Source organism: Pleurodeles waltl, chromosome 4_1 (genome assembly GCF_031143425.1).
Source record: "Pleurodeles waltl isolate 20211129_DDA chromosome 4_1, aPleWal1.hap1.20221129, whole genome shotgun sequence".
Taxonomy (NCBI): domain Eukaryota; kingdom Metazoa; phylum Chordata; class Amphibia; order Caudata; family Salamandridae; genus Pleurodeles; species Pleurodeles waltl.
The window spans coordinates 14,305,397-14,331,024 of record NC_090442.1 but is presented as its reverse complement, the minus strand read 5'-3'; the positions used below and the strand labels follow the sequence as shown (position 1 = coordinate 14,331,024).

At 45.0% G+C, this 25,628-nt stretch overlaps 1 pseudogene; it reads left to right on the top strand.

Annotated features, from left to right (window-relative positions):
* The first annotated feature begins 2,840 nt into the window (after positions 1-2,840).
* On the top strand, positions 2,841-25,378 carry LOC138286905 (zinc finger protein 883-like; annotated as a pseudogene).
* Positions 25,379-25,628: the final 250 nt, after the last annotated feature.

The following is a 25,628-nucleotide window of genomic DNA, read 5'->3' as shown; positions in this document are numbered from 1 at the left end:
ATAGAGCACTATACTAGAGCATCACTCAATGCGTCTACCACCTCTGAATTAATAAGAGCACAAACAAGAAACTATTCATTCATAGAACACTATACTAGAGCATCACTCAATGCGTCTACCACCTCCAAACAACTGTTCTCTGTAGTCCAGTCTCCAGCAAAACCATCTTCACCTCGAATACAGTTAAACACTCTCAACAGTTGTGTGACTGTCTCTCACTTTGCTTTGAGGTAAAAGTTGTAAATAGTGTGAGTAGTACCTTCTGGCTGGAAAAAGTGGTGGCGATTTCATTCAAAAAATGCCAACAGACCCCTCGGTCTCTTGTAATTTTAGACGTATTTCTGTGCTCCATTTTGTGGACTTTGGAAAAATATGTCAACAAGCCTCTTTCCTATTTTCTCGAAGATCTTGATTTACTTGATCGAGCGCAGTCTGGCTTTCGGCCGATTCATGGCACTGAATCTGCCTAGGTTCCTGTGTTAGATGATCTTCGAAGGGCAGCACAAAAGAGTCATTTTTTAGCCTTGGTGGTAGCAGACCTGTCTGCTGCTGTTGATGCAGTAAATCATAACATCTTGATTTCTAGGTTAAGGGACGTTGGTGTTTGAAGTGTGGCCTCAATTGGTTTTCATACTATTTAGATGGCAGAACACAAGCTATACATCTCCCTCCTTTTTTTACCCAAGTTTAGATGAAGTTTCCAAGTTTTGGGCAGTAGGGCAGGGAGTTCCTTGGGGGCTTTTCCTTTTATCTTTCCTCTGTTTACCACCTATCTGAAACCCTTGGGGAAACTCCTTTGTAGTCATGGAATTAATTTCAAGATCTGCGCCAAAGACATGCCCGTTATTTTGTTAGTCGATTCATCTAGCCCTTTGTCCCTTGACTCCTTTCACATTGTTTAAGGTGTCCCTCCTGCTGGCTTGGAAGGAGTTCACTTAAATTAAATTAGTTAAAAAATGAAATTCTCCACTGCTCCATTGGCAATCTCCCCTCTCTTTACTGGCTAGCATTTGGGCTCAACCAGCGTATTCTACACCTGGTGCATCCCTAGTGGTTCATAACCTGGGGGTTTACATGGATGCCGGTCTGTCCATTTCTATTCAAGTGAAAAAACTTTCATCCATGTGCTTTTTCCTGTTAAGGACACTATGCAAATCCTTTCTTTTTCTTCCCTCCACTCCCAAGTGATCAGTCACTCATTCTGACCCGTCTGGGTTATTGTAATGCCTTGATGTTAGGTGCCCCTGACTATCTCATAAAACAGATGTGTCGGATTTAGACTGCTGCTGCCAAGCTTGCTCGGTACCGCCCTGGTACTTCTTGTGTAGTGCTGGATAAATTGCATTGGCTCTCTGTTCCAAAAGGATCCAGGTGGAAGGTACTGGGTGTAGTACACAGAGCTTTACACCAGACTGGTCCCTGTTTTCTACAATCAAGATTCTGTTGTCACAGACCTTCCCATCTGTTTCGCTCGACTAATGCCAGACTATTCATTGTGCCCCAAGTGAAGAGGTGCTGATTCGGTGGTCGCTTTGTCTCTATGCAGGCTGCTCCACTGTGGAATTTCTTGCCTGTTCAATGATACCAAATCAACGATCTGCTGATGAATAGGAGATTACTGAAAACCTAGCTTTACATGCAATAACAAATTCTGTTCACCCTATGGGGTCCTTCCCACTAAGATAATCCTATGGTTTGTAAGGTAATTGGAGCCCAGAACTGTACAGCCGATTACCCCGGATCCCCATCACAATTGAAATATTCAAACTGCTCAGTGCTTGCAGATATGTGTGTGGCCGTAACATCGGAGTGGGGATACGGTTGGAGGGACAGCCTTACGAGACAGAGCATGCCACGCATTGTGGTGGATTGGTGAGCAGGGTGAGGGTGACCCTGTTGGATGTACGACTGTGGTTTCCCTGCCTGGGGTTTCCTACTTGTGCCACGACCGCCTGGGGCCCAGGGGCTGCGACTGCTGGACGCCAATAAACGGTGGCACCCAATACCACCAATCACAACATAGTTGCACACCGCGTAGAAACTGATTGTGGATATATATGACCTGAAGCAGCGCCAACTGGCGCTGGACGTTGGATCCTTACTGCCCTAGCAGGAAGCTAAGCCGAGCGAAGAACTGCCGCAGTCAGCAGTGCCACGGCACGGAATGAAGCAGGAAATGCACTGCATTATCTGAGAACTCCTCATCACAGTAAGCTGTGGTACTGCCAGGGGGGCTCCTGGGGCTGCTGGGCCCTGGGTAGGACACCAGCAACCGGGGGAGTGCCCCATGTAGGGCTGAGGAGCTGAAGTGACCACTGTACCACGAAAACCAGGTCAAAGGCTAGTGGGCTTCACATATGCTGCTGTACTACTACTTACCGGGATGGGCGAAAAGCCTACAGGAGGGGGTTGGGGACAAACTCAATGAGGATGTGCTATGGTAGAGTGGCTTTGAGCCTATGCTGGCCCATGAGAAGAGCAGAGGTGTGAGGCCTTAGGTGAGGGGACACAACTGAGTTGTGTGCTGATATTTAAGTGCAAGGAGACGAGGGATGCTAAAAGAGAAACTGAGCTTGTCTGCAATTTGTCTAGTTTCTGCACAGCAAATACTGTCCCATTGATTCTATCTCATAGACTCACACTGACAAGCCTACCATGGTGAAAGACAAAGGGTCGAAGATGGTACAGTCTATTACAATAGTGCAATACACAGTCCCCTGACTGGTCCCCCAGGAAAAGGTGTCACAGGTAGATATGGTGCAGGAGGCTGCGACCATCCACAGGACACCCCTGAAATACTAGCAGCAGTCCAGGGCTCCAGGCAGGTGCTGGAAACCAAAATGGACGCATTGTCCATGGACATGAATCATCTTCACCTGGACCTGCGCAAGGTGGCTGGAAGGGTGACCACTACTGAAGAGGACGTAGCGGCTCTTAAGATGGAAATCAGGGACCTCAAAGCCATGGTGGCCGGGCTCAAGTGCAATGTGACACAAGTAGAAGAGCTTGTGGAAGATGCTGAGGGGCACTTTGTTTTCTCAGATAGGGTGGAAGGCCCCTCTGCAGAACTTTTTCTTGAAGATTGGATAACTAACGCACTCAAACCTAAGTGCCTTTCAAAATTATTTTCCATAGAAAGGGCCAACAGAGCACTGATGGCGACACTGCACCTAGGGGCACGCCTAGAGTGCTGATAGCCAGCACGTTTAACTACAGAGATCACAACATATTCCTACAACAAGTGCGTATCGCCTGTTGTCGATGTACAATGAGGCACTGGAGAGGTGGTGCTCCCAGATTCCATGACAGAGGAACTCATTGGCCTAATTCCAAGGCAGGAAAACAACCCTCTAGAGGCAGGTTCCTATCAGACTCTTTCCATGCTAAATGTGGACCTGAAAATATTTAGTCATGTCCTGGCAGCTAGGTTACTTCCACATCTCCCCCAGTTGGTCCACATGGACCGATCAGGCTTTATAGCGCCCCCTAATACGCTGTGAAGCCTTCGCCGCATGACTCATGTCATGCATGCCCCAATACTAGCAGAGGACCAGTTCACTCCGACCTTTTTGGGCATACAGCAAGCTTTTGACTTGGTGAGATAGGAATATGTCTGTCATTACGATTAAATTGGCCCTGATGGGGAACATTTCTCTCATTAAAATGGTGATACTACCCCGTTGTTTGTATGTACTACAGGGCGCTACGTACAAAATACCAAGAGCTGTGTTCTGGGAGCTTGACCACTTGTTAGTGGAGCTCCTGTGGGCTGGTCCCAGATCTGGAACTTTATTACTTAGCAGCACATCTGCAGCATGCTGTCTATTGCCTGGATGGGGAACATAATTGGGAAAGGGCCTTATTGGAATACACTCTTGAAGGAACCAACTGGGGGTGTCCTTGGTGCATGGAGGAGTCATGCCTGATGTATTCCCTCATGAGCAAGTTGTGGGAGAGAGTGGTGCGGTGTGTAATGGGTAGAGTGCCATATGCCCCAGAACTAGACATATGGTTAGTGTGCCATTTTGTACACATATCCCGAGCAATGGCAAATGAACGATGGCAGGAGGGAGGTTGCAGTATGCTGTCAGATTTATATCTGGCTGGGCGATTTGTGACCCTGAGTGATGCAATGGAGACATTTGATCTAGGGAGGAGACAATTCCTCCAATGTGCCAAAATAGCAACCACGGCTCGGCAGTTGTGGCTGTCATTCCCCGAGGCCCCTGAGCCTACCCAAACTTTGGTGACACTCCTTTCTATGACGGGAGGTCGTACATTCATTACACATATTTACTGCATGCTCCGCGCTGCTAGGCGCTTAGCTCCACTCCATGTGGAGGAAATCTGGCAGTGCAATAGCCTAAAGACTGGTATAAGATACATGCTGCAGGATGCAGGGTCTCTGTTACCCACAATTTAAATGGATTCAATTTAATATAGTGCACATGACATATCTCTCTACTAAAAGGCTACTCACAATCTACCCCTCCAGACCACCGGATTGTCCTAGATGGGGACCTAACTTAGCTGATTTTCTGCACATGGTGTGGCGGTGCCCGGTTATCATGCTATACTGGATGGGGGTATTACGCCGCCTTCGAGGGGTGATGGGATGGGAAGTGTCACATATGATTAAACTGTGGGTGCTGGGCCTCCTCCCTGATAACCCAAAGAATAAATGTAGCTGCCGCTTTACAATGTTGGGGTTACTGGTGGCTGAAAGGCGCATCGGGATCAGCTGGATCAGTCCTAGACCTCCCAGACAAGAGGACTGGTGCAAGGATTCACTTGAATGGTCAGGGGCGGAGGAGGCACATATGCAGAAAGCCCGCAGAGACAACAGGGTTATAGATGCTTGCTCTCCTGGGGTGTTATGACACAAGCAGTGCTGGAGTCTCCTGCAGAGAGTCATCAGAGGGGACGTTACAAGAGGAAGCAGCAGTAGCCAGGATGTGCGAGTAGCTCCATGACGCAGTCTGAGGGACATACAAGGCCCAAGAGGTCTTCTCACGAACTGCACTGAGGATCATGAATGTAGCTTTAATCGTGATTATTAGGCAAATGGAAGCAGGGCGGGTGGGGAAGGGAGAGGTAGGAGGTTGTTGGGAATGGTAATGGTCATTGTACCCTATCTCTTTATTTCCGTTGGTAAACACAGAAATGCCAAAGTTAAAATTAATAAATGTGATGTAATTTAAGGTTCTACTTAAGAATCCTGTCCGGGCTTTGCAGAGTGGTAAAACATGAACAGATGGCCGGTATTTTTCTCTAGGAATGGCTGCAACCCCAGAATTCAACAAAGCAGCTAACAAAAAGACTGTCAAAGTTTCATTTGAAACAAAAATTTGGAGTGTTGTTGGAGGAGACCCATCTGTATTAATTATGAAGAATACCCCACAGAACAGGAACATTTTAAAAAGATGTTCAGTTTAATTGCACCCATTACCTGCCTTTTTATATATTTAATGAAATACAAAGCTGTCACTTCCGGTAATGACCTATATACTAGATACACTTCAGTCCTCTGCACCAAAATACAAATAGTTCTGGTGGAGTCTGGAAGACGCAGGGTTCTTTTTGACCCCAAGACAAACACAAATTGAGTGTAGAACATTCATGTCTGTGACATTCAAACAACCCACATCCTGGATCCCAGCATAATGTATGCAAAGGCGGCGTTCCCACGTTAGGGGAGGGCGAACAAAATGGTGTAAGGAAATCTAACAGATTTCCATGCGTCATTTTGTACGGCACTTATAACGCATACTCAGAGCAGGCAAAAAAAAGGGGGCTTCCATTATTTATAATGGGACCCTATGTACTTGTATGTAATATTTTGGTGCTACTCCTGGAGAGTACATCAATAGCGTCATGAAAAATGATGCTATTGCCCCCTACCTTGTGCCATGGTGCGCCCTATTTTAAATACAGCACACACATGGAGGCAGTAGGGGGGCGCTAAAGGGCACCACTTTTCTTAAATATGCCCCTAAGTGTGCTGAATAATTACTGTACTCAGATGAAAATAGTTACTATTATTTTAGCTGTAAGGTGCTTCTCTGCACACAGTAAAAATCTGAAGCAAAGACACTTGTGAAGCTCCAGTTTCATGCCCCCCGCCACCCATCATTTCTAAGATCCAGCTGGTGTGAGTAAGATTTCAGCATGACTGCAACATATGTGAGTGTCACTCTTGATGAGTGAGACATTAGGGCTCTTTGTTTGTGCACGTCAAATCTGATGTCATGCGGAGGCACCACAGGCAACTTTTCACGAGAGTGCTAAGTGCCTTATGATATAGCAGCTAAGGTTACCTCCTGGCTGGTCTTTTACAGTCACGACCAGTATTTAATGTCCCGGCCAGTACGAAAAGTATAAAAACAAACTACAGCCAGTATTTTTCCTCTTATCGGTGCACACTTATAATAACAAATATAAACACTATAAAATGTGTTCTAACGCTGCCTTAATGACCCGTTACTGATAGTTAAAGTAAACGAAGACAGCAAAATCATGGTGAAAATAGATACAATTTTATACAAAGCCCTATTCAAGTATCATGTCCATGCCTTTGCAAAATCTTAAAACACAAACAAATGGCAATTTTTTTTTCTTTGGAAAAGTTGGCAACCCTAATAGAAGTCTGTGTGAATGAGCGTCATATTTTTGAGTGGTAAAATACCCTCTTCATCTTTCAGACCTAGCACCACTAACTCATTTTCATAATAACACCCTCTATGTGAGAAATCTCTGTGTGAGTCAAACCATATTGGTTTGTCTTATGAATATATTGCCACTACAATATATTTCTTTATTTGTTTTCTAAATTAGCCTCTGTTGAAAGGAAGTGGTCAACAAAACTTGCATGGCAACAGACCCAATTTAGGCTGGGGACTCCTGGTTTTTAAAGATAAAGCCGACTTTACTTTACCTGTCTCTCGCCTAAAATTCCCTCTGGCTCAAAAATAGGTAAAATATGTTCCCCCAGTTCTGTTTTTTAAATCTCCCACTTTCCTTTATTAAAATGTTAACCTGGGTCACGTATGACAAAGCATACAGGCCAGCAATCTGAAAAAAGGGAGATTTAAAAACAAAATCAGGATGAATTAATATTACCCATTAACATACATAAAAGCTGGAGGCAGCTAAAATAATTCACTTTTCGGCTTAAAAAAATCCTTTCTCACCTGAATTGGGTCAAGTGATATGAGAAAGCAGCCAATAAGAGACATAAAGTCTGCGGTTGCAAAGCCTGGCAAACAGAAGCCTCTGGTTTAATATTTTAAGGCGCAAATAATGGCCTTAACCCCAAACTCAGTTTGATCCAAAGTGCCATAGAGTTGTTTGAGGATACGCAGGTGTATTAAACACAAAGAATATTCGACATGAACAGAAAAATTTGAAAAAAGTGCAGTTTAGTTGTAGCAGAAACCTACAGTTTCATATATTTTTATTAAACACAAGCCCTCATTTCAATTCACTCTTTTCTGCCACAAAATGCTTCTTTGTGTGAAATGTATTCACTGCTGGAGCCTGGAGGCGGCGGTTCCGTCAGCGGCCACCGGAGGGCGCTCCTCGCCTGCTGGTGAAATCCACTGAGCACATTGTATGAAAGGGAGGAGAGTTTCCTCTTCCGGGTCAGGGGCGGCAGAGACAGCAGCGGGTGCTGACATCACTTCCGGCCTCTCCCTCTGTGTCCAGCCTGCTGCAGAGGAGGAAGGACCCCCTGTCTGTCTGTGCAGTTATCTTCATCTTCAGACCCTCACAGACCCCCCCCGGACCCCAAATCTGCACCTCCCCCCCCCCCCAGCCCCAGGAGGAGGAGAGAGCCTGGAAATGTCTGCACAGGGTTCTGCTCAGGTAGGAGATTGTCAGCACCTTCTGCTGTGTTTGTAGAAATAGACTGAATAATCCTGGAGGAAATCTCTGCCAGGAGCTGGGCTGAGCTGGGCTCTTCTATCCGGGGGCCTCTGGGGGGCTTTCCTTCCGCCCTGGGGGTGTTTGTGTCATCATTTGTGTTAAAGAGGGGATCTGTGCACTGCAACTTACTGCACTGAGGGATCTGTGCACTGCATCTTACTGCACTGTGAGGAATCTGTGCCACTGCACTGCACCTTACTGCACTGTGAGGGATCTGTACACTGCACTGCATCTTACTGCACTGAGGGATCCGTGCACTGCATCTTACTGCACTGTGAGGAATCTCTGCCAGGAGCCGGGCTGAGCTGGGCTCTTCTATCCGGGGACCTCTGGGGGGCTTTCCTTCCAGCCCTGGGGGTGTTTGTGGTCATCATTTGTGTTAAAGAGGGGATCTGTGCAATGCACTGCATCTTACTGCACCGAGGGATCTGTGCACTGCACTGCATCTCACTGCACTGTGAGGAATCTGTGCATTGCATCTTACTGCACTGTGAGGGATCTGTGCACTGCACTGCATCTTACTGCACTGAGGAATCTATGCACTGCATCTTACTGCACTATACAAATCTATGCACAATGCACTGCGTGTTGCCACCCTGTTTATTAGAAACTGTGCATACTCCACTGGATCTTACTGCACTGTAGGGAATCTGTTCCATTGCACTGCATCTTCAGTGCTCTATGAGTAATCTGTACGCACTGCACTACATTTTACTACAGTATGAGGAATCTGTGTGTACACTTCCCCTTACTGCACTATGAGGACTCTATGCACACTGCACTGGTTTTTACTATACTATGAGGGGTGTTTACAGAGACAATGTATCCACTGGTGTTTGCTGCAGTATGCCGTATCCGTGCACACATGCACTTACTCAATCATTTATCTGCCTTCTCATCCATTCAGTCATTTATCCATGAACTCAGTAATTCGCAAATGATTCATTCATCAATTTACTCGCCCATCAACCTTTCATTTATCCACTCACCCATTCATTCACATCACTCACTCCTTCATTTGTCTATATTATCACTTGTGTGTGCATTCATGCATTCATCTCTGCACTTACTCACCCATCCATTTAGTCTCCCATTGACTTATTCACGTAGTTGCCCACTCACCCATCCAAACACCCCCACACACAAGACTGCCAATAAAATAATACGCGCTTTGTTAATAAAGAAGCACACTTAGCTTTTTGACTTTATCGTTTCCTTATCTTTCTTGGAGCATGGTTCTCAAGGGGCCGTTGTAATTCTTGGAGGGAAGATACTCTGAGGAAATTCTGATACCATGGGGTTTTGTTTTGTGTTACCTCCCCATTCCTAGCACCACAGGGTGAAGTGGGGGATAGTCAGGAGCATCGATGAATGAGCAGATGAATGAATGGGTGAAATATTGATAACCTTACCAGTTGTATCTGTGACAGGTTGTGTAAAGAAAAATTGCAGAGTATGAGTTGTAATACTGATTTGATCATGAACACGCATTACACCCTGAATTATGAATTCATTGCCCCTCAGAAAGGGATCCATAGTTATTTGATCTTAGCATTGAGAAAGACGACACACATTCCAATTGAACAGACAGAGCTCACTCATACGACTGCAAATACAGCAGGCACAGAGGCTTCAGCCAGATGCTGATCTCTAACAGTCTGACATACGAACGTTGTTGATATGTATAATGCACGTGTACTGGGAACACATTGGGAATCTGACCCGATTGCCTAAGATGCTTCATCGGCTCATGTACATCTGATTGTTTCTGAATTCAGCTGATGTCACATCCTCTTGTACAGGCACCATGGACTCTATGACGTGTGGCATGTATTTAAATATACCAAGAATGTGCTCACACTGCTAACCAGTCCATCCCTTTAATCAATTATATTTATTGTGGATAAAGGTAAAAAATCAACCATCAGTAAGTGGATGAAAGGAGGAACTGCCTCGAACACCAATGGGTATCTAGTAAACTCACAAGGATGAATTGTGTTGAATTGAACCAACATAAACACATTGTAAGAACACAGTGATAGCTCTTCCTCCTGCAGTCGACATTGAATAGAGATTGAACACTGTATGACATACTACTCCTGGCCAATATCTTGTCTCCATTTGGGGCATTACATCTCCACACACGCAGGCCCAGCTCCGGTGGTTAGGCCTTCTACATCACTCCTGAGGCGTGCAGTTACGCATCAGAACGCCCTCACCACTTCTCACTAATCCACAAGAAGCTGATGGCCTGGCTCTTCAATTAGTATCCTGACATTTTTTTATCTCTAATGAACCCCCTAAGTGAGCACTATATTCTGGAATGCCAACACTAAGACCCTTATTAAATGCATCTCAGAATTACATTTTTGTTCTGGGTCAGACTCCACTATATCACCCTCATGACTCAAGGGCAAGTGAGTGGGCTCCTGTCAAAATTATTCACGGTAGAAATGGGAAGGAACAAGCCAGGGATGTTCCCGCTTTCGGTTGCTTTATGCAGTAATACAAGAACCTTTACCAAACTGGATAACAGGAAATGCACGCACTGATAGAGCCCATAATAGGAAAATATCATTGTACGCAGACGGTATCCTTCTGGTCATCGCACACCCCGCCACATGTATTGACAATATGAGAAATTAACCTGGATTCAGCATTAATTGCCATAAATAGTACTATATCCTCTTTAATCGATGCAACACTTTCTCTGAGTTCCAGAGAGACGTTCAACAATGGTGATTGCTTTCTTCCTCTTGTTTGTGCGGTATCCATACTTCAGAATGCGCCATATTGGGCACCTGGGAATTTGTTTCTAAAGGCTTGGTGCAACACTTGTGGAACAAGGGTCCTGCACAAATGTCTGTAGATTCATTGACACATGGAATGCATGAAGGGTGAATCACACTGCCAGTTATAAAGAAGGATTATTGCATGTGCAGTCTATTGGAAATAAATGACTTGGCTGCGGTAGAGGCCGGCTACCAAATAGCGCAGTTGTGGCATACAGCACCAGAGGATATGCTGCAAGGCACAGCCACGGTGATACAAGTGAATAGGACGGTGTCCAGGAAGAGAGGGTGAGACATTAAATTAACAGGTTATAAACCTCTGGACAAAGAGTCTCCTGAATTTTCACAGACGTTTCCATGTGGAATTTGTCCTCCGTGACCCTGACCTCTGGACTGAAAGAAGAGGGTGCTTCTTTGATTGTCATTCCATGTGCTTTTGCAACGGGGAACTCCTTTGTGTAGTCTGGTAGGAGAAATGGCCCCTCCCAGCCCTAGTGAAAAGGCCTGATCCAAAGAAGTAACTATGTTGTCAGATCTGGTTACTTCTTTTACTAAGGGATCTCCGAACAGAAGGTCTCCACCTGAAGGACTGGCACCATCAATTGCTATATCACTAAGAATGGGATTAATACATAAAATATGGATCTACAGTGTTCAGCCGATAGGGATAATTGACGTTGCCCAAGAAACAAATGACTCTTTGAGTCCAACCTATTAAAATTTGACATGAGTGTTCAGGGTATTGGAGAGGTAGTAGTGGGTGGGACTGCCCGAGCTCTGTTTCTAATATGCAGTTAAAATCGCCGCCACTTATCCATTGGAGTTGGGACCAGCAGACCAGTTGACCTGTCAGCTCTCTCAGAAATTGCGACTGGTCTGTATTCGGTGAGTAGACACTTCCATATAGGATCCTTTCCACAAACAAGTAGAGCCCCTGTGCTATGGTATCCATGCATTTGAAGAGGCACTGGAGTCTACTCCACATCCACCTTACACCTCACATAGCCATCCTCATATAGGCAGAGTATGTCGTGCAGTAGCCCTGGCCCTTCCAGTGTTTCTGTTATCTATGTTCCTACTCCTTACCGGTGTGAGATTCCTATAGAAAGGCGATGTGTGCCCCTGTTTGAGGTATACATGTACCACGTGTCATTTTGTAGTGGAGCCCATACCCTGAACATTCCACGTTATTAGTGCTATTCTACCCATAGTATGTGAGGGTTAGACCTAGCATCTTTTGGTGTGTTTCCCCTGTCTTTTGCCTTCTGAACTCCTGTTTTTATGGTATGCTGGATTAGAGGTAGAGGCTCTCAGAGATACTGGAGCCAGTGTGACCGCGGTCCAGTGTCACCTGGTGTCTGAAGAGCAGATAGTCCCTGGTGTATTCCACCAAGTATTTGCAGTGGACAACTCAGAGGGCCAGTGTAGATTGGTGCAGATTCCTTTTGAGTGGGGGAGGTCTCATGATCCTTAAGGATAGAAGTGAGCCCCACTATGCCTGTTCACTGTCTGCTGGGCAACGACCTGGAGACCTCCGCCTGGACAGAGGTGGAGCTCAGGTCACACTTGGGTATGTTGGGGTTGCCAGAGTGGGCATATGTGACAACCAGGTCCATGGCAACCAGTCAGGGTGATCAGGAGGACCTGGAGCCTGAAACAGTGGCCCAGGTGCCTGCCAAGAGAAAGGGCAAGGGGTGTGGGAAACCGGCCCCTGAAGTTCCCATGGTCAGGGAGGAGGCTGACCTCGAGGGGGACACCCTGGCACCTACAGGGGAACAAGTGGGTGAACTGGGAGACCTCTGATAGGTCATTAGGAGGATGGCAAGACCTTTAACAGGCTTGTCACCCACTTCTACTGGCTCCAAATGAGACATAATACAAATGCTTTTCGTAGGTCCTGCCAGACTTGCCACGTGAGTGGCAAAAGTGGAGGGAAAAGTAGAGCTCCTCTGCAACCCTTCCCTGTCGCGAGCACCCTTTTGAGTGGGTGGATATTGACATAGTTGGGCCTCTGGACCCCAAGACCGCCCTGGCCAGCAGGTTCATCCTAGTCTTTGAGGGCCATGCCACTCAGTACCCCAAAGCTATCCCTCTGAATTCAGTGACAGTACCCATTGTGGCCCGGCACTGATGGGGATCTTTACCTGAGTGGGTTTCCCCAATGAGGGAGTATCTGACTGGGGTACCAACTTTATGTCAATGTACATAAGGACCCTGTGGAAGGACTGTGGATTTAACTACAGGTTTACCACTCCTTACCACCCCCAAAGTAACAGGTTGGTCAAGAGATTCAACTGTACCCTGAAGGGCATGATTGGGGATCTGTCATACTCCATGAGGCGTAAGTGGGACGTCCTCTTGCCATGCCTTCTCTTTGCCTACAGGGAAGTACCACAGAGAGGGGTTGGCTTTAGCCCCTTTGATCTGTTGTATGGGCACCCTGTGAAAGGACCTCTAAGTCTGGTGAAAGAGGGCTGGGAGCAAGCTCCTAGGAAATTACCCTAGGATGTTTTTAGTTACATGCTGGCCTTCAGAAACCAGACTGCCTGCTTCAGGAAGCTCACTCAGGAGTATCTGGAGGCAAGCCAGGAGGACATGAAACGCTTGTACAACCAGAATATTACTTTGGTTGAGTATCAGCCTGGTCAGAAGGTGTGGGTCATGGCCCCAGTAGAACCCTGTGCTCTACAGGACAAGTGAACAGGGCCATTAGAGGTAAAGGAGCGCAAGAGTGATGTCACCTACTTGGTGGACTTGCAGACTCCTAGGAACTCCTTGAGTGTCCTACATGTGAACCTCCTCAAACCCCACTTTGAGAGGTCTGGGTTAACCATGCTTCAGGGAACAGGGTGGGTCAGTAGAAGGCATGATCCTCTCCCCTTCTCTGACTTTAGAACAACAGAGTGACTGTTGCCAGTTACTGGGACAATTTTCAACCCTGTTCTCACTCACTCCAGGTGTCACCCATCTATGCACGCATGATGTGGACATTGGAGACAGCCTGCCTGTAGAACACAAGGTTTACAGATTAGCTGACAGAGTGAAGACCAGCATCAAAGATGAGGTATCCAAGATGTTGGCTTTAGGGGTGATTGAGCACTCCAGCAGCCCTTGGCCGGCCCAGTGGTTTTGGTACCTAAGGCTGCTGCATCTGGTGCCACACCAGAACTTCAGTTCTGTGTGGACTACTGTGGGCTCAATTCATTCACCAAGACTGACGCCCACCCCATCCCCAGAGCTGATGCTCTCATTGATCGGTTGAAAGTTCCTCAGCACGTTTGATTTAACGCCTGGGTACTGGCAGATTGTCTTAACTGATGGGGTCGAGGAGAGGTCAGTGTTTTCAACGCCAGAGGGGCACTTTCAGTTCCGGGTCATGCCCTTTGGGTTGAAGAACACCTCAACCACCTTCCAGAGGCTGATAAATCAGATCCTGGCTGGGCTTGAGAACTTCAGTGCGGCCTACCTTGACGACATTGCTGTTTTCAGCTCCAGTTGGGAGGACCACCTGTACCACCTGTGGTAACTGCTGAAGGTGCTGCAAGCCTCAGGCCTTACTATCAAGGCCAGGAAGTGCCAGATAGTGTAGGGGTCAGTGGTGTACTTGGGACACCAGGTAGGAAGCTGCCGGGTGGTGCCCTTGCAACCCAAGACTGATGCCATTCGAGCTTGGGCACACCCTAAGATCCAGACAGAGGTGAGAGCCTTCTTATGCCTCACCAGATACTACAAGAGATTCGTCAAGGGTTATGGCATCATTGTTGCTCCCCTGACAGAGCTGACTTCTAAGCAGCAGCCTAGACAGTTGATCTGGACTGAGACATGCCAAACTGCGTTTGACACTCTGAAGGAGGCCATGTGCATGGCACCCTCCCCGCTGGCCCCTGACTTCTCCAAGGAGTTTGTGGTACAGGCAGATGCTTCAGTGCATGGTGTTGGAGCGGCACTTTCACAGCTGAACGAAGAGGGCTTAGGCCAACCTGACAACTCCCCAGGGAATGGAGATGGAGTCCAATTGAACGGCAAGCTTTTGCTGTGGTCTGGGCACTGAAGAAGCTATGACCCTACTTGTTTGGGTCTCACCAACCACAGGCCCCTCAGGTGGTTAATGCATATGAGGGGTGAGAACTCAAAACTGTTGAGGTGGTCAATTTCCCTACAGGGGATGGACTTTACGGTGGAGCACTGTCCTGGCACAGAACACACCAACGCTGATGGTCTGTCCAGGTTTTTCCACCTTAGTGAGGAGAACTCCCAAGGGGTTGGGTAGTTCTCCCTACTCTCAGCTGGAGGGGACATGTTTAGACCTGGCATCTTTTGGTGTGGTTTTCCTGTCTTTTTGCCCTCTGACCTCCTGTTTTCATGGTATGCTGGACTCTGTTTTTGCTGGTTTATTGCCCTGCGCACTTTACCACTGCTGATCAGTGCTAAAGTGCAAGTGCTCCCTATGTTAATTGTAGTGGTGATTGGTTTATCCATGATTGGCATATTTGATTTAATAGTAAGTCCCTAGTAAAGTGCACTATGTGTGCCCAGGGCCTGTAGATCAAATGCCGCCCACATGAGTAGCCCTGTAAATATATCTCAGACCTGCCACTGCAGTGTCTTTGCTTGAAGTCTTGCACTGCTAATTGGACCTGGTAAGTATACCGATTTTCCAGGCTCAAACCTTCCCTTTTACTACATGGAAGTCACCCCTAAAGTAGGCCCCTAGGTAGCCTCATGGGCAGGCTGTAGTGTATTTAAAAGGTAGGACACATACTGATGTGTTTTACATGTGCAATGCTACAGCTGTACGACCGCCTTGGGCCTACCGACAACAGCGCTTCAGCAACGCAGCCTCCACCGTGACCTGGAGACACAGCACGTCGCACCGCCCCGCTTCACACCGCAGCCCTGGTCATACTGACGCCGCAGGATGCCATCACCGAGCTGCTGCCTACACCGTGGCCTGTGGGCACCACAAGTCACATTGTCCCGCACCGCAGCCACGACGTCATCAACGCCAGCACTCCTGACTTTGTCCTCAGCCCGGAGTTCAAGATTGTGTAAGAGCTCTGATAATAGCCTCTCTGATTATGCCACTACTATAGTAGGGCTTGAATACTTGCAATTTCAATCCCTACTATAGCAATTTCCTTAATTTGCCACTTTTCCGCAGATCTATGTACTGGTTCTGGAGGAAGCAGTAAGCAATAGTTCTAGGGCTGGAATGTCTTTGAGTCTGCAAACCTGCTAACTTCCATAGTTGAAGGATTTTCACCAGCTCTTCTATAATCGTTTCCCATAATGAAAAAGGTTGGAAATTTACTCATGACAATGGCAGAAGTAGAAGTTCTTCTAGGGTTGGGAAAAAAGTGGTTGGAGGGAAAGTGAACTTGTAAACGCTCAATAGATTTTCACATGAGCACATCTACACATGCATATTTGCTCATGCTAAAATACAGTTCACAAATATTTTCTAGGCATACAGTTTCCTGGGCTACTTCTGTAAGTTCTTGTGAATTCATGAAAGCCACTAATTCAAAGACATATACCATGGGTGCGCTTTTGTGAATTCTTTAAGAATTGGGCCCCTAATTAGGTCTGGCGTTAACAAAGACATTTTGTTTTGATAAAACTTCTATTTCTCTCTCTATCGGCTGGCTTTGCAGTTAGTGATCACATTCTGCTCTTCCACAAGGAGTATATTGGCACACAAAGTAGTTTTGTTCAGTGCAGGGACTATTGCGGCAATCAGTGACGTAATGAAACTGGAGGGGCCTCCCTGCAAAGAATACAGAGATCCTCCCCCTAGACTCATTCAGGGCTGGTGCTGTGCTGAGGGGGCCCCCTATAGGAGGCTGAGGGGCCTTTGTTATGCCACTGGTGGCAATGTGTGCTGTTTGAGACCAACAACTTTTTTTTCTTTTTACCAGTGTTTGTTACAATGGTGAGGGCCTGGCAGCTCCCACAACAATAAAGTGTTTTCAAAAGCCATGTCAAAACAAGACACGCATTGACAAAACCTAAAGACTCAAAAAATATGTGAGATAGGTTGGCTTTGCCAGTGCTTGTTTATTTTCATGCTTCCCATAATCTTGTTGAAAATGGTTTTCCATTAGGAATATTTTTTGGACATACTAGCATGCATCAATACATTTTACTAAATGACCCTTCAAAGAAATAGCACCTAACATTTCATAGTAGTAAAACGTTATTTTCCTACTTGCATTTTTTTCTGAACATTTTATTTTGAAAGCAAAGAATCATCACTCTTGCTTACAAGCTTCTGCAAACATCTGTATATAATCAGAGAAAATTATTTGATCATTATACTTAGCCTCATATTGTTAAACCTTTCAAACATGAGTGTGCACTTTTTTTTTTGGAACCACTGTAAGTAGGGCACTATGACCTTAAAACGTTTATTTACAGCGCTCACCCTAATAATGGAGGTTTTTCATTAATGAACCATAAATACAAGTTCGAACAGCATTAACTTATGGACACATATTACCTCCACTGCAGACAGTTCCCTTCTTTGTAAACTGGCAGCCAAAGGGTTGGACCTACTTGTCCCAAGGACAAAAGAAACATGAAAACTTGTTGCCCTTGATGCCCAAAAATATGTCCTGGGCGTCGGGTGATATGAATTCCACATCCATGTGTATGTAGTAAAGACATATGTATTACAAACGGGATGTATAACGCTAATGGCCAAGTCTATAAAAATAATGTGACGTTAAAAATACCTGACATGTATACATATGTGGCAGTGGTAACAAACGTAATTTCCTGTATTATGCACCCTTTTTGTTTCTTAGTTTATTAAAACAATTAAGATCTATGGAAAAAAGTTATTGTGTGAACTCTGGTAAATGTCTACTTTTTCTGAAGTAAAGAAGATGTGATTTGCTCAACAGAACTTTTAGTTAAATATTTGTGTATGGTGAAATGTCCCTTGATGAGTTTCAAAGATGATGATAAAACAATGACTTTAACAACCAACTTTATTTTGTTTACACATTCCTTTACGTTTCCATTTAGTGATTTTCAATCTCTTTACATCCAACAGGAAACAAGCCTTGAATGTGCAAAATGGTTATGAATAATGAAGAGAATATTGCAAATCTGAAAAGGCTGTCAGAAATGATGAGATAAAATATTTAGGAAAACATCAGTGAATAAACAGACGACCAACACCAGCTTTGATCATGGGATCGGTATGATGTGGTTACCACAGTACTCTGTTCTTTAAAAAGATAATAGACCATCATTCAGTGCTCTAGGTGTATTGTAAACTCTTCTAGGCCAAACCACAGCAACCAGAGAAAAGCACAACAGAGCGGAGACAAACAATTGAAGAGTAAAGGAAAGCAGAGTTCTGCTGCCTAAAATAGAGAGGACAGTACCAATATGCACTGACCAGAAGGAGAAGGATTAATCTTTACCCACACATGTTGAAAACTGTTATTCAATCTAAAAACACAATATTTCTCAAGACAAATATTATGAATCTAGCAAGTATTTAGTGACCATTGCTCTTTACTTTTAAATAGGAAATCAAATGTCCTGAATACCAACAAATACAGGAAATGTGAGAATAATACATGTGCTTTATCAACCATGTTGACCCATCAGGAAACACAGTCATGGGAAGTGGATAAATATATACCTGACCGAGAGACACTAACCAAGAAAGAAGAATCATACACGTGCAGCGAAAGCTTTAGTTCCTCATCCATATTCAAGTGCCACAGGCTAACACACATAGGAGAAAAAACATTCAGATGCAGTGAATGTGTGAAGAGATTTAGTCAATTACCAGACCTGCAAAGACATCAGCAAACACACACTGGGGAAAGACCAAACCACTGCAGTGAATGTTTGAAGAACTACAGTCAGTAGTAAAAACATAGGAGAAAAAACATTCAGATGCAGTGAATGTGTGAAGAGATTTAGTCAATTCCCAGACCTGCAAAGACATCAGCAAACTCACACTGGGGAAAGACCATACCACTGCAGTGAATGTTTGAAGAGCTACAGTCAGTTAGCACACCTCCAAAGACATCATCGAACACACACTGGGGAAAAACCATACCATTGCAATGAATGTACAAAGAGCTTTAGTGACATATCAAACCTCCAAAGACATCAGCGAACACACACAGGGGAAAAACCATTCAGATGCAGTGAATGTGTGAAGAGCTTCAATCGGTTATCAGATCTACAAAGACATCACCGAAACACACCGGGGAAAAGCCATACGATTGCAGTGAATGTTTGAAGAGCTTTCGTCGATTATCACACCTCCAAGTACATCAGCAAACACACACTGGGGAAAAAACATATAACTGCAGTGAATGTGAGAAGAGCTTTAGTTGGTTATTGAACCTCCAAAGGCATCAGCGAACACACAGAGGAGAAAAGCCATTCAGATGCAGTGAATGTGTGAAGAGCTTTAGTCAATTACCAGATCTGCAAAGACATCAGCAAACACACACAGGGGAAAACCATACCATTGCAGTGAATGCGAAAAGAGCTTTAGTCGGTTATCAAACCTAAAAATACCTCAGCGGACACAAACAGGTTAAAAGCCATACCATTGCAGCAAATGTGTGAACAGCTTTTGCCATTTATCAGATCCCCAAAGACATCACCGAACACACACAGGGGAAACACCATACAACTGCAATGAATGTGTGAAGAGCTTTAGTCACTTAACCATACAACAACATCTGCAAACACACACCAGGGTAAAATCATACAACTGCACTGAATGTGTGAAGAGCTTAAGTCAGTTATCACACCTCCAAATACATCAGCAAACACACACAGGGGAAAAAACATTCTAGTGCAGTGAATAAGAGAAGAGCTTCACTCGATTACCGAGCCTACATAGCCGTCAGCAAATTACAGAAAATGATAAAATTACAATTATGTGGGACATTCAAATCCCAAGTGATTATAAGTAGATGATAGCAGCCCGGCTAGTCAGGAAAGAAGAAATACACAGATAGTTGTAGAATTATAAAAGTGCCTGTTCTCAGTGACTTCTCATTTCTTTTCTTCACGCATAAGAAAAAAAATGAAGCTGCAAGCAACACATTAAGACTTCAGCAGAGTGTGGACTAAAAGAAAATAAACAGTTTTGTTTTTTTCTTCAGTAAAATAGAGTTATAAAGAAAAACATTCAAGCACACCTGATCATGCTACCTGTAAAAGCAACACTATGTGCAATGCTTCGACTAACAAGTGTATTTTCAGCAAACCTTGGGGATTACTGCTAAAATCCATAAACCTAACACACTCAAACCAATTTAGCAAGCACCAACTGGAGAATGTTCATAGCTGATTGTTGTGTGTGGGTGCTTTATGCAGCATTGATGGTTCTTTGACAGCAGCCAGAGAACAGTGTCCAAAAGAATGAGAAGTGGAAGTAGGAAAACGTAAGCTGTAACTCTCAGGGTTAATATTTGCAGTGCACAGCATTTACCTCCCAAGACCTAATGCGGGAGCAGTGATGATCATTTGCATCATCACATGCATCTGAAAATGCACCGTCGATAGTGGTACTTCCCCAGTGGTGTTCAACAGCTGGATCCTTGGGAGATTGGACTGCTCACCCTGGACCATGTAAATGAATCATTGTTAGATTAATTGTATGTAAATATATTTTATGAGTTTCTTATTTGCAGAGAATCAGTCAACCAAATCCTGACTGGGTGCAAGGATAGAATCAGTGCATGATGGCAACATTATTGATAGGAGATAAAGATGTTGAAAAATGTAGTTCTTAATAGGTATATGAAGGCTTGACGGTTAAGTAAAAATGTAATTGTGAGCAGTAAAGAATTCCAGGTCATAGAAGCTAGAACCCAGAACTGTGGACTCCCTGCTATACATTTTTGGAACCTTGGCAATGCAAATGAAATCTGGATTGAGAAAAAAAAGGAACACAAATTATATTCAGGTTTGTGTTTACAAGCAAAAAGGAACCCTCATTTTGTGAACTGCTTGTGAATGCAAAAACTTAAAAAGTATGTGCTGCCTTTTGAGTAAAGAATGAACGTTTGTGATGTAGTTGGGACTTCCCCAGACCACAAATAAGATAGATCGCAGCATTTTGAATCATCTGAAATGTGCATTGCGTTGCTGGGACCGCCAAGTATAGTGTTCTCATCGCCCAACCTTGTGTAGAGGAAGGAGTTCTCCAATAACATTTTCAAAAAAAAATCTTCAATCGCCAAGGATGGTAGAAACAAATGCATTCCAGAGAATTAATTTTTAACAAAGTGCCAAATTCCTCCTGCCAATGACCATCACCACCTCCTGGTAGTGGTAGTTTGGAATGAGGTCACTTTCAGAACTTGAAAATGAAACTGCTTCTTGATGTTAAATACCAGAATGAGCACAGCACATCTGTGCCGCCAGAGCTCTGTCCGTCCAGGCATGTTTCACATGGAAGGATTCCTGAATCAACGAGAGTCAAGAGTCTCAGCACCTGTGACTAAAGAGAGACCGCTTCTGATGGATACTTCTACCTGATGATACCTTACCTTTAGCATAATCCCCAGGTGCCAGTCTGGAGCAGAAACTTCTAGGTTATCACATTGCTGGTAGGGGGCCTGGCATTGCATCAGTGCCAAAAGTGCCATCCAATGGTGTCACCAGAGTCATATAGGGCTCACCCTGGCACAAGGACATCAGTTCCCTTTTTTCTACTCTTGGTGCAGATCTGGAGCTCGCTTTCTCAAGGAGTCTTGAGTTTTTTCACAGAATCTTTCCAACAAGTGCAGTACCATGTCTACTCTCAAGAGATCAGGGTTCAGGCCCTGTAGGGATTGGGGAAGACAGGTGTCCATAACAGATGCCCACTTCATCTGCCACTAGTGCCTCGGTTCAGACCACGACTCCTGGTCCTGTAACTACTGCCAGAGCAAGCCCCCAAAGCCCATCAAGGACTATGAGATGAGGCTGTTCATGGCCCAGGTGAGGGATGAGAAGTGCAGATGACACTGCTTCCGACCGCACTACAGGTCAAAAAGGAAACGTTCAAGAGGCAGGCCCTAGCACAAGTGTTACTGACTTTGGAAGCTGGTGACTGTATGGTGTCACTCGATGTGCAGGATGTATACTCCCACATCCCGATCCTGCATTTGCATCAGAGGTATCTGCGTTTGGGAGTGGGTTCTACGCACTACTAATTTGTTGTGCTGTCATTTGAGTTAACATCGGCAATTCGAGTTTTCACAATGGTGATGGCAGTCGTTACAACTCATCTCTGAAGGTCAGGCACACCTACTTTGCTGTACCTGGATGACTGGCTAATCAGAGTTGGATCGCCGGAGGCGATATCTCCCCATCTACAGTCAGGTGTAGCCCTACTTTTTAACCTGGGATTGTCAACAAATGAGCGGAAACTCCACCTGACTCTCTCCCAACGATTCCATTTTATAGGGTCAGTACTGGGTTCCACCTCAGAGGATTGCAGACACTCAGTAGAAATGGTTCCCTCTTTCCAATACAATGCAAATGTCCCAGTTCTCCTAGGTCTGAAGGGTTCCTGCATTCTCCTAGTCGCATATAAATGTTGTGGGCCCTACAGTGTTGCCTCTGCAGGCAGTGGCTAGAGTGCAGGGGAGACCTATCGGAGTACAGCATAATCTCCCCAGTGCTGCAGCAGAAGTGGTTTACTTGGGGGACAAGGTGAGCCTGAGTTGCAAGATGGCACTTGCTCCCCTTCCGACGTGGCTACAATAGAAATACACTTCAGGGTGGGGCGCTTGCCCAGAGGATCTGGTGATCAAAGGTCTTTGGTCTCTGGAAGAACAGGTTCTGTCAGAAATTTGGACAATGTGGCTGGCACTCAACGCCTTCTCCATCCACAGTCAGTCTGTCCAGATCCTGACGGATGACTCTGCAGTGATGTGTTATGTCAATAAGCTAGAGGGAATAGGGTCTCATCTCATTTGCCTGCAAGCATTGAAACTTGTCTTGGGCACACCACCAAGGAATGTGATTACCAAAAGCCCCGGAGCGGAGTGTTCCTGAATGCCAGAGCCGACAGCCTTTGCTGCCGTTATCTTGTAGATCATGAGTGGCATCTGCTATGGCTATTAGCTCAGGAGATTTTTACCAGTGCGGTACTCCCCAGGCGGACTTGTTTCGCATTTTCCTAATATGCTCAGTTCTAGAGTTCTGTGCCCTCCAGTATCCATTTATGGGAGACTTGGGGGCCACATTTCAGTTGAGGTGGAGCTTTAAACTGCACTACACATTTCCTTTGATTTCTTGGGTTTTGCGGAAGATACACCAGACCGGTCATAAGTAATCATCGCCCAAATTGGCCAAGGGAAGTGTGGCATGAAGACCTTCACTCTGCTCCATATGTCCCCTTTTGAAGCTGCCTTTCAGACTAGACTTTCTCTCCCAGTTGGAGAGAATGGTGCTGCATCCCAGTTTCCAACAGGGACATCTGAACTCCTTGCAGCTGCCACCAGAGGTGGTAGACATCACCTTGTCAGCGCGTCTACCCTCCACCAACTCCATCAGAACAAGAGGTTACTTACCTGCGGTAACAACCTTTCTGGGGTATACTCTAGCTACCTCCTCCTTGACCTACCCACCTCCCTGTTTAATGGATGTGTTATAGGGCGAGTTAATATGATTCCAAATTCATGTTGGTACTGGGTGACTCTATTGATGTTAGTCAGTCTGCTGGTCTCGAAGCTGGTAAAAATGGATGAAAACTGATGTCCTTGTGTGCTATATGGCTTTGGTGACATCATCAGGCACCACTTCTGGGCCCGATGTGAACCAACGCCCCCTACCGGCGATGTGAGAGCTTTGAGGTTTCGGGATCCAGACTGGCGCCTGGGATTATTCTACAGGTGATAAATCTGCTGGCAGATAAGAGTATCCACCAGAAAGGTCTTTACCACAGGTAAGTACCTTCCTTGCCTCGCGCGTGGCACGGTGGGAGTTCACTGAGAACTGTCTTCTCCGCCTCGGCTGAGGCCACTGGGAATGTTTGATTAATTTAAATGGTTTGTTGATTGATAAGGAATCTGTCCCTAACTTTCAGTGCGGATGGGCAGAGATGAGGAGCTGCAGGAAGTCGCTCAGACACCCAGGTGTGTGACTTTAAGGCAACAGATATCAGGAAAACAGAATTGCATTTTGCAAGCTGCTTTTGTCAATGTATTGTAGCCCTCAAAATTAAAATAACAAATCTTTTTAAAAAAAAAACAAATGTGAGAAGTTTTAAATATCTAATAATTTTGCTCCTAATACCACATGACCCAAGTGTCCTGTAAAAATTGTCCAAAAGTATGAAAGACACTGAAGCTGGAGAGGAATGACCTCAGTGTGTGAGTTTTAGGCCATAAATCAACGTCTTTAGCCTTAAAATTCATGTCATCCGTAGGTTGGAGGACGCTGCTGGTACATGTTTCTGCAAGTTTCATTCAGCCATTGGCGTTTTAAACTATGGATTCCTTTAAGTTAGTCTGTGCATCTTTGAACATTTCATCAAACGTATAATCATTTATTGACATTAGATGTGCATTATAGTTTTGGTGCAGCAGTTCCTTGTTTCCCTACTACTGTTTATGAATTGATTAGCTGATGTTAATATGCATTTTTATCATTGATGTATTCTGTACTATCGATGTAATGATTTCATGGAATATACCTTAATATACATTAATTGTAAAATAAAACTTGATTGATCCATTCACTCAAATTCTGTCAACTCTTCGGTGATTTCCTTATTGATGAAGACAATACTGAAATGTGGGGTCCATTGGTGTCTGTGAAGCCTACTCATGGGGTCTGTAACTGCTTAGAAAATCATATTAAGAGATTAATAAAGTGAATGTAAGAAGAGACACCCAAAGTACAACCGAAATGTTTTTGAACATTCTGTAAATGTGAAGGACTTTGAAACTGGAGGATGAAAATTAAGTTGCTATCCTCAGATTGATTTCTGGGAGATTTCGTCATTTGTTTTGCTTGTTTGTTCGTTTTTGTGTACTGTTTTGTGATTCAACTCATCAAAAATGGTTTGGCTGGGGTCCCCGGCTTCCACTAATGACACAGTGTGGGTCCCCAAATTCCAATAATGACTTGGGTGTCCATCAAAGTCAGAAGGTTAAGAACCACTGGTATAGGGTCTTCCTGAGCACTTGTAGACGGCTGGTACATGAACATCGGACTCTATCTCACAAACCCATCCTACTCTACACCTTCTCCAGCAGCACCTATAGGAAACTGGCAGTGAACACCAGGCTCTCTCACAACCCAGCCTACTCTACACATTCTCCAGAACCACCTACAGGAGACTGGCAGTGAACACCAGACACTCTCTCACAACCCAGCCTACTCTACACCTTCTCCAGAAGCACCTACAGGAGACAGGCAGTGAACACCAGGCTCTCTCACACCCCAGCCTATTCTACACATTCTCCTGAAGCACCTACAGGAGACTGGCAGTGAACACCAGACACTCTCACACTTTTGGAGTATATGGTTTTGTTGCCCCTATACCTATGCATTCCTATTGCAATCTATTGTAACTTTACACTGCTTGCATTACTTCCTTTTGCTATAACTGTATATTTTTGGTATTGTGTACATATATCTTGTGTATATTTGGCATCCTCATACTGAGGGTACTCACTGAGATACTTTTGGCATATTGTCATAAAAATAAAGTACCTTTATTTTTAGTATATCTGTGTATTGTGTTTTCGTATGATATTGTGCATGTGACACCAGTGGTATAGTAGGAGCTTTGCATGTGTCCTAGTTCAGCCTAAGCTGCTCTGCTATAGCTACCTTCTATCAGCCTAAGCTGCTAGAAACACCTCTTCTACACTAATAAGGGATAACTGGACCTGGCACAAGGTGTAAGTACGTCTGTAACCC